The sequence below is a fragment of the Salmo salar genome, chromosome 13 (genome assembly GCF_965601325.2).
Source record: "Salmo salar chromosome 13, fSalSal1, whole genome shotgun sequence".
NCBI lineage: Eukaryota > Metazoa > Chordata > Actinopteri > Salmoniformes > Salmonidae > Salmo > Salmo salar.
In genome coordinates, this window is record NC_138303.1 from 11,373,826 (window position 1) to 11,389,719 (window position 15,894).

Consider the following 15,894-nt stretch of genomic DNA (forward strand, 5'->3'; position numbering starts at 1 on the left):
TAATCCATTTTGAATTCAGGCTGTAACACAACAAAATGTGGGAAGGATTATGAATCTTTTCAGGAGGTCATTAAGGCAGGAGGTCATTAAGGAGGTCATTAAGGAGGTCATTAAGGAGGTCAGCAAAAGGAGGAGCTCAGAAAAAATACATCAAACACATCAATCATCCATCAAACATCTATCAATCATCCATCAAACACATCAATCATCCATCAAACACATCAATCATCCATCAAACACATCAAAACATCCATCAAACACATCAATCATCCATCAAACACATCAATCATCCATCAAACACATCAATCATCCATCAAAGACATCAATCATCCATCAAACACATCAAACACATAAATCATCCATCAATCATCCATCAAAGGCATCAGTCATCCATCAAACACATCAACAATCCGTCAAACACATCAATCATCCATCAAACACATCAATCATCCATCAATCATCAAACACATCAATCATCCATCAAACAAATCAATCATCCATCAATCATCAAACACATCAATCATCCATCAAACACATCAAACATCCATCAATCATCCATCAAACACATCAATCATCCATCAAATGCATCAATCATCCATCAAACACATCAATCATCCATCAAACACATCAATCATCCATCCAACACATCAATGATCCATCAAACACATCAATCATCCATCAATCATCCATCAAGCACATCAATCATGCTGTTTTGGCCCATGCCATCTACGATATTCTCTCTTAAGTCATTCTGGATTCTGTGTTATCTGATAAAATGGATGTTACTTTGTCCTTGTGGTACTTTCGGCCCAGCTCTCCCCTACATTGATCCAACAGGTGGAGTGGGGTGGTGAACAGTATGTAGGCTATCATGGAGCAGGCCACAGTAATTTATCACAGTATGAGTATTTATTAGTATGAGTATGTATGAGTATTTATGAGTATTTATGAGTATGGAACATTTTACTCAGTCCCAGCCCAATTTAGCTGCATTTCTCTTCCCCGTGAAATGTCCCTCTATCACGCCCCCCGCTCCCCCTCTCCAGTGCTCGACGTCGCCGGTCTACTAACCACCGGTCCTGGCAATCATCATTACATCATTACCTGGACTTCATCCTCACCTTGACTACCTTCCCTTTATTTTTCCCTCAGGAGCCTCAGTCATCAGGCAGTATCAGTTTGTTTTATTTCACATTCAGTACGATTCTCATGTTTTGTTAATCTGCATTCTTCATTATTAAACTCACCTTCTGCACCTGCTTCCTGATTCCCGGCATACACGTGACACCTTCCATCTGAACATGATTAGGGTCTCTTCTTAATTAACATTAGCCACGACAAAACCTATCCCCCCTCAGGAGACTGAAAAGATTTAGCATGGGTCCTCAGATCCTCAAAAGGTTCTACAGCTGCACCATCGAGAGCATCCTGACTGGTTGCATCACTGCCTGGTATGGCAATTGCTTGGCCTCCGACCGCAAGACACTACACAGGGTAGTGCGAAAGGCCCAGTACATCACTGGGGCCAAGCTTCCTGCCATCCAGGACCTCTATACCTGGCGGTGTCAGAGGAAGGCCCTAAAAATTGTCAAAGACTCCAGCCACCCTAGTCATAGACTGTTCTCTCTGCTACCGGAGCGCCAAGTCTAGGTCCAAGAGGCTTCTAAACAACTTTAACCCCCAAGCCATAAGACTCCTGAACATCTAGTCAAATGGCTACCCAGACTATTTGCATTGCCCCCGCCCCTCTCCACACCACTGCCACTCTCTGTTGTCAGCTACGTATGCATTGTCACTTTAATAACTCTACCTACGTGTACATACTACCTGAACTAACCGGTGCCCCCGCACATTGACTCTGTACCGGCACCCCCCTGTATATATTGTTATTTTTTACTTCTGCTTCTGCTTTAAGGACTTGTTACCTTTATCTCTTAATCTTATCCATATATTTTTTTAACTGCACTGTTGGTTAGGGGCTCGTAAGTAAGCATTTTATGATTAATGTTCAGCTTGCATATCCATGTAATACACAGACGTGAACTGTATGAGATTCAGCCATAGGCCCAAGTGTTTGAAATAAATAAATATGTAAATTATATTGATATATGATTCATTGGGATGGAACATTTCCCTAAACGCTTCTGGTTACATCCATGTAGCCTCGGTAGGAACGGACGACTGAAGATCCGTTCCATAATGCCTTTTACAATTTGAATGGTACTTTCCTCGCTGTTGCCCGAATCTTCTAGGTCAACTAGCAAGGAAGGAAGGTTCCTGCAGTTCATGAATCTATTCGAACACAGCCTGGGTGCTTACAGGAAATAAGAGAAAAAAAGGTCTCTATGTCAGGAACTTTCCTCACTTTTCATTAAAGTTTTGAAAGATTATAAATTGCACAGTTTCTTGGCAAACTGAGCTTGCGAGATAACAGCCAGTCACCTGAAAGAACCAACCCTGTGTACCATGCCTATGTCATTTTTGTTGTTGTTGTGTAGCAATATATAAGAGAACCTCAGGGACCGCCCTGGCGCCCTGGTGACCACTTGTGTGGTGGTGGCACCATCCCTTGCTGTTAGTTTGGCTCTACAGCGTTCTTCGCTGGTGATAGGCTTAAAGACACTCAGTGTTATCACTGACGACCGGTTTGCTAGGACAGAGGTAGTGGACATCTTTGGTTAGAGTACACATTGACAGGTTAGGTGTGAGATAGAAATCTGGGTTGTTTTCCTGATTAAGTACAACTGGGGGTGGCAATTTTTAAGTGGGTACTGTCGCGACAAAATCCTACATTTAGAACCATTTTCAATCTATAGATATTCTCCAGTTCAACAACCGTCAGCGTCAGTAAAAATCCCACTTCATTACGATCAACATCAACGTGTATTGGGACTGCCGACCACAGACTATAAGCCAAATGTGACTGTAACGGCCTTATCGTGGTTGTAGTAGTCAATATGTCGTGCACCATTGAGAGGGGCGCTAGATATGAGGGGATTCTATTCATGGCCAAGTGGTCCATAGAAAAGCTAACTTCATGGAGAAAATCCTCCAACAACAATCGAACCAATTGGACATGGGCATAGTCATGGTTCATGACCTCTACTAGCTTTCCTACAGACAGGAAGGTTTTGTTCACGACAGTAGCATGTGTGTTGACCACCAGAATAGTGTCCTGGAGAGACTTTCCCACATGTTGCAACCTGAGTGTGTCATAGACGTCGTAAGGATAGGACCAAGGCGCAGTGGGTAAAGTGTTCATCTTCTTATTTTATTAAAGTAATGTGAACACTTAAACAAAAATAAATTAAACGATGAAAACAATCCAGTAAGGTGCACAGACAATACTGAAAACAACCACCCACAAACACAAGAGAAAATAAAGCCAACTAAATATGGCCTCCAATTAGACACAACGACAACCAGCTGCCTTTAATTGGAGGTCATTGTCAAAACCCAACATAGAAATAGAAAACTAGATAAACACATAGAAATAGATAACATAGAACATAAACCAAAAACCCCGAAACACACAAAACAAACACCCCCTGCCACGCCCTGACCAAACTACAATAACAAATAACCCCTTTTACTGGTCAGGACGTGACAGAGCGCCTGTGCTTTCATTTGTTGCTAGATAAGTGGCATCTCTTCAGTTATCTCCATAACGTTTCTGTTGACTGTGGCTAGACTGACTGCATTGACGGCAGTAGTACCTAGGGCAAATAGTGACCCTACGGCTGCCCCTATCGAGTGTAATCGTTTTCCTCGCTTGGGTTCGGCTATTTGTGACTAGGTTACTGTGAACTTTTGGAGTTGGGCCAACATATGGGCAGTGTCTAGCTGGGCGTGCATAACAGCCTTGGTGGTTCAGTCATCCCCGGCCCAACTCAAATGAGCCGCAGGTGGAATGTGTTGGCGGTACACATTCTCTGCATCTAGGCGAACGTACACCCTCTGCGTGTGTACTCTGCAGTTGGTTATAAGGAGTCCTGGATCATCGCGGAGAATGATTCCCGTAGGGGGTCCGCTCGTGATAATGTCAGCTTTGTTGGTTTTAACCAGGGCGCAGAGAGTCAGGATCAGCCAAAGGAATTCCATCCTACAGAAACGCATAATCAGAGATATTGTTGGATTATTTCAGTTATTTGCTTTTGTAAATGAAAATGTTTTGACACAACAATTTTTCTGGTTTTCTTATTTTGAAACAGTACAGCGTTGGACAATATCAATAGTGACAACAGACGTATATCTGGTAGCTGGGAAGAGAGTGTTTTCTATCCAAAGCTAATAATTATATGCATATTCTAGTTTCTGGGCAGGAGTAATAATCAGATTAAATCGGGTACGTTTTTTATCTGGCCGTGAAAATACTGCCCCCTATCCATAACAGGTTAACAGTCTGATGGCCTTGAGATAGAAGCTGAAGTTGTTTTCAGTGCTTTGATGCACTTGTACTGACCCCGCCTTCTAGATGATAGCGGGGTGAACAGGCAGTGGCTTGGGTGGTTGTTGAACCTTGATGATCTTTTTGGCCTTCCTGTGCTGTAGATGTCCTAGAGGGCAGGTTGTTTTCCGGCTGTACATATAATCTTATTAATTATTATCTAAAAGGGAAAACTTATCTTAGATCAGCACTCTGAGATGCTTTGTTGTGTGCATCCCAATGCATCCCGTGACAGACTGTTAGTATGAACTGTAAGCTGGCCAGCGCACGCTATATTTAGAGTTCTGGGTTTGGAGATTAATTAATCTCAGAACAAAGCTAAGTCTGCTGCGTCTACCCCCTGGTAGCAGGACAATATGTGGACCGAGTACTATCTAGTCTAGTATCAGGTATGAAGGTAAGACCCAGATGCAGACAACGTTGAATTAACAATGGTTTAATAATTCAACAGGGGAAGGCAATAGACAGGTCAAGGCAGGCAGTGATCAGTAAACCAGCGGTGGGGCAATGGTACCAGACGGCAGGCATGCTCAGGGTAGGCAGAGATCAATAATCCAGAGGTGGGGCAAAGGTACAGGTCGGCAGGCAGGCTCAGGGGCAGGCAGAGTGGTCAGGCAGGCGGGCTCAGAGTCAGGACAGGCAAGGGTCAAAACCAGGAGGGCGAGAAAAGAGAGACAGGAAAACGGTGGAGCTGAGACACCAAAATGCTGGTTGACTTGACAAACAAGATGAACTGGCAACAGACAAACAGAGAACACAGGTACATATACACAGGGGATAATGTGGAAATGGGTGACACCTGGAGGGGGGTGGAGACAATCACAAAGACAGGTGAAACAGATCATGGTGTGACATTAGTGGCACTGACTAATGTCTATGCATAGTATCCTCAGAATGTATACATGCTATGCTACAACATGACATCCAGGGATACGTCCCAAATGGCACCCTATTGCCTTTATAGGGCACAACTATTGACCAGACAAATAGTTATTTTGTCAAAAGTGCTGTGCTATAAAGGGAATCGAGTGTCATTTGGGACTCATAGGGCTTATACGACCCAGAACATATTGCCGCAGACTCCCTGGTAGGCCTGACAATATGTGGATTGAGCAGGCTAGACCCTCAGCCATATTCACAAAGTGTCTCAGAGTGCTGATCTCAGTTAACCTCTTGGGGCTAGGTGGGACGCTAGCGTGCCACCCGTGGTGCACTCCATCAACAGCAGGTGCATTTCAAGAGCGGCAAATTTGAATCCAAATAAATGTCAAAATTCAAATTTTTCAAAAATGCAACTATTTTACACCATTTGAAAGATAAACATCTCCTTAATCTAACCACGTTTTACGATTTCAAAAAGGTTTTACGGCGAAAGCATAAATTTAGAGTATGTTAGGACAGTACATTTACAAGAGTTGTGTGTAATGTTTTGTCAAGTCAAAGACAGGGTCACCAAAACCATAAAACCAGCTAAAATGATGCACTAACCTTTTACAATCTCCATCAGATGACACTCCTAGGACATTATGTTAGACAATGCATGCATTTTTAGTTCAATCAAGTTCATATTTATATCCAAAAACAGCGTTTTACTATGGCATTGATGTTGAGGAAATCGTTTCCCTCCAATAACCGGCAGTCAAGTCAGCGTCACAAATTAAATAATTAAAATTAGAAAACATTGGTAAAATATTATATTGTCATTTAAAGAATTATAGATTTACATCTCTTGAACGCAATCAACTTGCCAGATTTAAAAATAACCTTACTGGGAAATCACACTTTGCAATAATCTGAGCACTGCGCCCAGAAAAATACGCGTTGCGATACAGACTAGACGTCATGTTGGGGAGATCTAAAATCGAAAATACTATGTAAATAATCCATTACCTTTGATTCTCTTCATCAGATGTCACTTCCAGGTATCACAGGTCCATAACGAATGTAGTTTTGTTCAAAAAAGCTCATCATTTATGTCCAAAAATCTCCGTCTCGTTAGCACATGATGTAAGCCAGCCGGACTTCTCGTCATGAACGAGGGGAAAAAATATATTTCCGTTCGTTCAAACATGTCAAACGTTGTATAGCATAAATCATTAGGGCCTTTTTTAACCAGAACATGAATAATATTCAAGGTGGACGAATGCATACTCTTTTATAACGTATTGGAACGAGGGTACCCAACATGAAGTAGCGCGCCAGGTGTCTAATGGGACATCACCGTTCCATGGCTCTTGTTCGGTCAGATCTCCCTCCAGAAGACTCAAAACACTTTGTAAAGGCTGGTGACATCTAGTGGAAGCAATAGGAAGTGCCAAAATATTCCTAAACCCCTGTGTTTTTCAATGGGATAGGTTTAAAGTCAATACAACACATCAGGTATCCACTTCCTGTCAGAAAATGTCTCAGGGTTTTGCCTGCCAAATGAGTTCTGTTATACTCACAGACACCATTCAAACAGTTTTGGAAACTTTAGAGTGTTTTCTATCCATATATAATAAGTATATGCATATTCTAGTTACTGGGTAGGATTAGTAACCAGATTAAATCGGGTACATTTTTTTTATCCAGACGTGCAAATGCTGCCCCCTAGACCCAACAGGTTAAAGATACACTTCTCCTGAATCGAACCATGTTGTCCGATTTCAAAATGGCTTTACAGCGAAAGCAAAACATTAGATTATGTTAGGACAGTACATATACAAAAATACAGCCATTTTCCAAGCAAGGAGATGTGTCACAAAAACCAGCTAAAATTATGCACTAACCTTTGACGATCTTCATCAGATGACACTCCTAGGACATCATGTTACACAATACATGCATTTTTTTGTTCGATCAAGTTGATATTTATATCAAAAAACAGCATTTTACATTGGCGTGTGATGTTCAGAAAATATTTTGCCTCCAATAAATCCGGTGAATCAGCACAACAATTTACAAAAATACTCATCATAAACGTTGATAAAATATTAAACTGTTATTCAAAGAATTATAGATGAACATCTCCTTTATGCAACCGCTGTAACAGATTTCAACTTTGCAATAATCTGAGTACTGCGCTCAGAAAAATACACTAGGCAATACAGATACCCGCCATTTTGGAGTCATCTAAATTCATAAATAGCATTAGAAATCTTCACTTACCTTTGATGATCTTCATCAGAAGGAACTTCCAGGAATCCCAGGTCCACAATAAATGTTGTTTTGTTCGATAAAGTCCATAATGTATGTCCAAATACCTCCTTGTTGTTTGCGCGTTCAGTAAGCTACTCCAAATGTAGGAAGCACTCTGGAAATTTCATGACAAAAAGTAAAAAAAGTTCTATTTACGTTCGTTGAAACATGTCAAACGTTGTAAAGCATCAATCTTTATGGCCTTTTTAACGTAAAACTTTAACAATATTCCAACCGGACGATTCCAATGTCTTGAAAAACGTTATGGAACACAGCTACCTCCTCACGTGAATGGGCGCCAATGAACTCATGTCATTTTCTGGGTCATCAACTTCCCCACCTTCTTGTTCGCTCTCTGTTCACTGCAAAAGGCTGAAAGAAGGCTCTAAAGACTGTTGACATCTAGAGGAAGCCTTAGGAAGTGCAAAATGAAACCTAAGTCACTGTGTGTTAGATAGGCAATGACTTGGAAAGATTCCACGCATCAGATTTCCACTTCCTGGTTGGATTTTTCTCAGGTTTTTGCCTGCCATATGAGTTCTGTTATACTCACAGACATCATTCAAACAGTCTTAGAAACTGCAGAGTGTTTTCTATCCAATCTACTAATAATATGCATATCCTAGCTTCTGAGTTTGAGTAGGAGGCAGTTTAATATGGGCACGTATTTCATCTGAAAGTGAAAATACTGCCCCCTACACGTAAGAAGTTAAAGTGTGTTTCAGAGGTTGGAGAAAGCATCTTTAACCCTCAATTTGGCCAAGTGAGTTTGGGAAGGCTACTGTGACTTACTTAGGGAAACAGGTGGGACGAGGCAAAGTGCGCCCAGTAACTGGCAAAGTGGAAGCAATTGTTGCTTTTCCTGCTCCCACAACTCGCCGCCAGTTGCGCAGATTCCTAGGGATGGTAGGGTACTATCGTACGTTCTGCAAGAATTTTTCAACAGTAGGAGCTCCCCTTACATCTCTGCTCAGTCCCAAAGTACCATTTAAGTGGTCCCAGGAATGTAACTATGCTTGTGAGTCCGCCAAAGTGCGACTTTGTAGTGCCCCAGTGCTTGCCGCCCCCAACTTTGACAACCCTTTTAAGTTGGAGGTAGACGCTAGTGTAGTGGGGGTGGGTGCGGTTCTCTTGCAGGAAGATGAAGAGGGAATGGATCAGCCCATCAGTTTCTTCTCCTGTAAGTTCAACTCATGTCAGTCAAGGTACTCCACCATTGAACAAGAGAAGCTGGCTTTATTGCTAGCCTTTTGAGGTATGTGTGGGCTCCAGTGCCTTGCCTGTACTGGTCTTCACGGGCCATAATTGTTTGGTGTTTTTGAAGCAAATGTAGAATCACAACCGCCACCTTATGCAGTTGGCTCTGATTGTACAAGGATACAATGTACAGATTCAATGTGTGAAGGGTTTGGCGAATGTGGTTGCCGACACTCTCACGGGTGTAGTAACTGGGGATGCATGTTGGTTTTTGTTGTTGCAAACTGGGAGTTTGCAGGTTTTGGGGTGGGTGTGTTACGTTCCACAGTCTCTGTGTTGTGGGTTTGTGTACATGTATACTGCTCAAAAAAATAAAGGGAACACTTAAACAACACAATGTAACTCCAAGTCAATCACACTTCTGTGAAATCAAACTGTCCACTTAGGAAGCAACAGTGATTGACAATACATTTCACATGCTGTTGTGCAATTGGAATAGACAACAGGTGGAAATTATAGGCATTTAGCAAGACACCCCCAATAAAGGAGTGGTTCTGCAGGTGGTGACCACAGACCACTTCTCAGTTCTTATGCTTCCTGGCTGATGTTTTGGTCACTTTTGAATGCTGGCGGTGCTTTCACTCTAGTGGTAGCATGAGACGGAGTCTACAACCCACACAAGTGGCTCAGGTAGTGCAGCTCATCCAGGATGGCACATCAATGCGAGCTGTGGCAAGAAGGTTTGCTGTGTCTGTCAGTGTAGTGTCCAGAGCATGGAGGCGCTACCAGGAGACAGGCCAGTACATAAGGGGAGACGTGGAGGAGGCCGTAGGAGGGCAATAACCCAGCAGCAGGACCGCTACCTCCGCCTTTGTGCAAGGAGGAGCAGGAGGAGCACTGCCAGAGTCCTGCAAAATTACCTCCAGCAGGCCACAAATGTGCATGTGTTTGCTCAAACGGTCAGAAACAGACTCCATGAGGGTGGTATGAGGGCCCGACGTCCACAGGTGGGGTTGTGCTTATAGCCCAACACCGTGCAGGACGTTTGGCATTTGCCAGAGAACAACATGATTGGCAAATTCGCCACTGGCGCCCTGTGCTCTTCACAGATGAAAGCAGGTTCACACTGAGCACATGTGACAGACGTGACAGAGTCTGGAGACACCGTGGAGAACGTTCTGCTGCCTGCAACATCCTCCAGCATGACCGGTTTGGCGGTGGATCAGTCATGGTGTGGGGTGGCATTTCTTTGGGGGGCCGCACAGCCCTCCATGTGCTCGCCAGAGGTAGCCTGACTGCCATTAGGTACCGAGATGAGATCCTCAGACCCCTTGTGAGACCATATGCTGGTGCGGTTGGCCCTGGGTTCCTCCTAATGCAAGACAATGCTAGACCTCATGTGGCTGGAGTGTGTCAGCAGCTCCTGCAAGAGGAAGGCATTGATGCTATGGACTGGCCCGCCCGTTCCCCAGACCTGAATCCAATTGAGCATCTGGGACATCATGTCTCGCTCCATCCACCAACGCCACGTTGCAACACAGACTGTCCAGGAGTTGGCGGATACTTTAATCCAGGTCTGGGAGGAGATCCCTCAGGAGACCATCCGCCACCTCATCAGGAGCATGCCCAGGCGTTGTAGGAAGGTCATACAGGCACGTGGAGGCCACACACACTACTGAGCCTCATTTTGACTTGTTTTAAGGACATTACATCAAAGTTGGATCAGCCTGTAGTGTGGTTTTCCACTTTAATTTTGAGTGTGACTCCAAATCCAGACCTCCATGGGTTGATAAATTGGATTTCCATTGATTATCCTTGTGTGATTTTGTTGTCAGCACATTCAACTATGTAAAGAAAAAAGTATTTAATAAGATTATTTCATAGATTCAGATCTAGGATGTGTTATTTTAGTGTTCCCTTTATTTTTTTGAGCAGTGTATATTTCAGGAAATGGCTTCCTGGATTCCCCCAAGCAGCTGATTGGTCGGCCCCAGTGCAAATTGGAGCTCTGATCCCGCCCTCTCGTTAGGGGATACAGCTGTCGGCAATTACAAACTCCTTCTGCAGCTTTATAAGCCAGTGTTCCTTTTTTATTTTTATTTTATTTTTTAAGGAAGAGAGATCTTCTTTGATGTCCTGTGTTGGTTGTTGCTCAGGGAGAGCGTCTTGGTATGTTTTGTGGTTGGTCTGTATATTGTAAAGTATTTTGTAGGTGGTCCTGCAGATGTATGTGTATGTCAAAAGGACTGTTTTTGATCATTGAAATTGTTCACTTTACGTTAGTAATTATTCTGATTTTGCTCCGAGGGGGGGAGGCACCTTGGGAGTGCTTAGGCAAGAGGCCTGTGGGCATGCATATACCCATAGTATGTACTATGTCTGCACACTAGGTAAGACCTAGGCGCACCATCCCTTGTATTTTGGTTAGTGCGCCAGTTGGTGTTAGTTAGGAAAGTTGTGGGACGGTAGGAAAGGGGGCTCTAACTGTTATTTTCTTTGTTTTGGTTCTGTCCAGCCCCTGTTAACTTAATTCTCTGCCTCTGTCATCCTTGCCCGCACCTGCAATCCCATACCTCTTTCACTCCACAGGGAGTTGCGTGTAGCAGGGTGTTGCGTTTCCCCCCCCCCTCCAAGACGTGTACGTAACAAATGCTTTGATTGACACATCTAGCATTGGGTACTGAAATGTCAGGTTCCAAATAACTGAAGGGAACTGAAACAGGAAGTTCTTCATGCCAGCCATTTTGCTCTGTTAAAGCTGCAGTAGGTCAGTCTGGAGAAAGCAGACTTAGAGTGCAAGAAGTTAGCTGGAAAGTTGCCAATTTTCAACGTAGGTGACTGGTGCCATCTCTGCAAAAAAACTGTCTTTGATCAGTTACTTTACCAACTTTAATATCCATAATGTAAAGTGAATGCATAAACAGGCATGTTATCAACAAACGGATGCTTATCTGGCTCCAACTTCTGTTCCTCTGTGTGCAGCGATAGACCCTGCCGCAGCTGAACAGGAGGGGAGGGACTCAACTCTCACACATTTGTTTGCTTTCTGTGCCTTCTGCCTTGATGCCTAACTGCTAATAAATCCCAAACAATGAAGTTGATATAGTTCATCACGTATATGTATCTACTTAAATCAAATGATTTGTGGACATTAGTCAGGTGCATCCCTAGAAGAGACATGATTGGCTGGAATGATTTTTCAGAGTGATTGCAGAGCGAGGGGTAGTCATAGAAGCTGGATCTTCTCTCAGAACATTTTACATACTGATAGCTGACAGTGTGTAATGACAATTTCACCAAATTGTTAAGTCTAACCTAATGCATCTTTAACATGGAAGCTTACTTAAATTAGAGAATCTATATCCATCTTTGAAACTAAGGCCTGCATAAGTGTTTTCACATGGTGGACGTTGGCCTGCCCTGCTGATCCTGTGTAATGTGTTCAGGTCAGTGACTAAACACAGGTTTCTCTAGCTATTCATATTTATTGTTGCGTGTTCAAGTTGTATTTATACTATCACTGGGATTAATTTGACTCCGATATGCAGATGTTTATGACAGTATGATGTTTAGTTGTTCCTATATAGTAGACTGAGTCTAGTGCTTAATACCAAGCTTTCATTTTCATCTTGATTTGATTAACACAACTAATATTTCATACTGAAATGACAGATTCTAAATGATTAAACTGCAGGTAAAGGTGAACTGCACTGCAGCTCTAACATGTCTAGTGTCTAAAGCGTTTATGGGTGTTTGTCTACACTTTCTACCAGGCAATCTGGAGAAGAGCAGGCGCAACCTTGTGATCATAGATATTCCTATTTAGGGTCTTAAAGTACATAGTTCAAGAATCGGGCAATACAAATTATGACTACACTACCAATGATGCAGCTGTTGCATTGCTTGCATTGCTTGCATACTACAGTATCTTCACATGCAGGTAAAAGAAAATACTAAACCATTCTGAAACCATTTAAAATCGAGGTCAAGTTTATCTACATTCAATAATCAAGTTTGAATTATTCAGCCACGTTTTAGGAGTTACTTGACTAAATCTGATGGTTAGATTTAATTGGACAGATGCTTTAAAAGGTTGAGACCCTGTTCTATATTAGACAGTGTCATAATATATTAATGCATACCTGCGAATACTGCAGCCTGTGTTAATGAATATTGTTATATATTAATTAATAAAATTCCATCTTTATTCTTTCAGATATTTGGCAACTTTGTTTGGATAGGAGTTCCAGCATCATAACCATCATCATATTCTGAAGTGGAATCTGTAACATTCATGATTCTTCGAAGTTATAGCAACATCAGAATTAATTTTAGAAGTGCATAGAGACTTGCTCACCAACACAACAATATGTTTACATACATCATTACACAAGTCACCAAGTTAATCAGGAAGAAACAGCAGGAGGTAGAGTGGTGAGGTGCTGAGAGTAGGAGAGGAACTCCATGGCTTTTAATGTCTGAATCAGAGCTCCTTTGAGTTGGAGGCTTCTTAAATGGATCTGTACAAATGTGTATTTCAGGTTACGTGACACGCACACATGGCAACCACACTGCACTTGATCGGTGGTGGAGGAGGCAGTTCATTTGAATTCCATGGCATGAAAAACGGTGCCACCCTCAAGAAGATCGGCGTGGCGGTGGAAGGCTGGCAGGTGAAAGCTGTGCGGGCGGAGCTGACTGACGGGCGCGTTGCGACCTTTGGCGACGCAAACACTTTCAATGAGTTTGAGTTGTACCTTGGCGAGCACATTACCAAGCTGTCTCTGTGGGGTAACGGCGCCGGCACACGTCTGGGTGCCATCAAGTTCACGACGAGTAAGAACCGGCAGTTTTTTGAAAAAATGACCAGCTGGGGACTGAAGACTGAGTACACCATCGATGTGGGTTCTGGAATCTGCCTGGGGCTGCAGGGCAGGTCTGGCTCGGACATTGACTGCATGGGCTTCCTCTTCATCAACACCATCAAGTCGTCCGTGCTGACCGACATGGAGTATCCCACCCTGTCCCTCTTCAAACCCCAGGTGAGCTCTTCTATAGATGGGTGTAGACTGCTCAGGAAAACTCTACTGATGCTCTAACATTAAAGGGGCTGTCTACTTTAAAATATGTAATCCAATATGGGGGTCGATATTCATCAGGCATCTCATTTCTAGGACAGTCATGCCTTATGTTTAATTGGCCTTGGTCAGTAAAATAGCCCAAACACCCTTTTTTATTTTTTAAACCTTTACACATATGCACCAGGCCAAGATGGCACACACACCCGTTATTATTGTTGGCTTTATAAAAATCTATTTATCAGTTCCACACTGATTAGTTCTTAAATTGTCTTTGTTTTGTTTGAACAACTTGTATCTTTGTGTGTTGATTTTAGGTGACCCCAGAATATGTGAAATCCATGTCTCACCACAACGACACCTCCTTGGTTCAAGAAAAGTCCATTGCATACAGCAAGACCCTGACCAAGACTTCCTCCTGGTCCGTCAGCAACAAGATAGAATCCACCTTGAATGTGTCGGTCAAAGCGGGGATCCCGGATCTGGTAGAGGTGTCATCAGGGTTCAGCTTGACCGTGGGAGTGGAGCAATCCACCAGCCTGCAGAAGAAAAGACCATAACAGAATCGGACACTATCAAAGTGAAGATCCTGCCAGGGAAGACCATGGATGTTGAGATCACAATGGGGAAAGGAAATATCGACCTTGACTACAGGGCCACAGTGAAAGTCACCTGCATGAATGGCAGTCAGCTGGTCTTCCCATCCAATGGCATCTACACTGGTGTGACTTACACTTCAGCGAGGGTATCCATAAAGGAGAGATGAGACAAGTGTTTGACATCATGAATAGTATGCACAGTGATACAATGTGACACCATTACTGATTATTTGTGTCTTCTCTGTTATGATCTTTGAGTGATTCTAGTTGACCCAGTTTTTCTTTCTGTCTCAGCAGAGGGTATAATAATAGGTGGGTCTTTCCTACAATCTGGTGCCTTTTGTGTCCGATGACATGTTTATAACACTTTGTTTGAATTATTGAACAACATTAATTTCAAAATGTTTTGTTAAATGGTTAGTTCCCCCATTTACCATAAACACAATGTTACGGTACGATAACTTAACCACTAGGCTACCTGCTGCCCCATAGTGACTAGAATTACACCAAAAAAGCTGTTAGTTGTAATTGATATGCAACTGAGATGCTGCTTGTATTCTACACAATGTATAGTCCAATATTTACATGTCTTTTGGGTTAGGGGGATTGGTGCAAGTGTTTAAATTGTGCAGTATTTAGCAATCACAATACAACTCTGTTAACAGATGTGATGTGTAGCGTGAATGTGCGTGTGTTTCAGTGACTGCATGTGTTAAACATAATAAACAATGTTAGAAAGAGAACTAAGTGCAATGATAATTACAATATTTGTACATTAAATGAATAGTATATCCAATGGAAGTTGACAAATTCTTTATGAAATTAAGTGCCTTTGAAAAGGGTATGGTAGTAGGTGCCAGGCGCACCGGTATGTGTCAAGAATTGCAACACTGCTGGGTTTTTCATGCTCAACAGTTTCCTGTGTGTGTCAAGAATGGTCCACCATCCAAACTACATTGAGCCATCTTGACACAACTGTGGGAAGCATTGGAGTCAACATTAGCCAGCAACCCTATGGAACGCTTTTGACACCGTGTAGAAACCTTGTGTCCTCATTTACAACTGCGACCTGGCCAAGATAAAGCAAAGCAGTGTGACAAAAACAACAACATGGGATGGGATAAACACATGTACAGTCAATAACACAATAGAAAAATCTATGTACAGTTTGTGCAAACGTAGTAAGTTTAGGGAGGTAAGGCAATAAATAGGCCATAGTGGCAAAAATTTGGAAATTAAACGCTGGAGTTAAAGATGTGCAGATGATGATTTGCAAGTAGAGATACTGGGGTGCAAAAGAGCAACAAGAAAAATGACAGTATGGGGATGAGGTAGTTGGGTGTGCTATTTAAAGATGGGCTGTGTACAGGTACGGTGATCGGTAAACTGCTCTTAC

General features: G+C 42.7%; 1 pseudogene across 1 annotated transcript; it reads left to right on the forward strand.

Annotated features, from left to right (window-relative positions):
- The first annotated feature begins 11,886 nt into the window (after nt 1-11,886).
- LOC106566389 (aerolysin-like protein) lies at nt 11,887-15,294 on the forward strand (annotated as a pseudogene). The gene is made up of 4 exons (XR_014379982.1): nt 11,887-12,267; nt 12,595-12,761; nt 13,038-13,863; nt 14,217-15,294. The product of XR_014379982.1 is annotated as an aerolysin-like protein (transcript).
- The last annotated feature ends 600 nt before the right edge of the window (nt 15,295-15,894 follow it).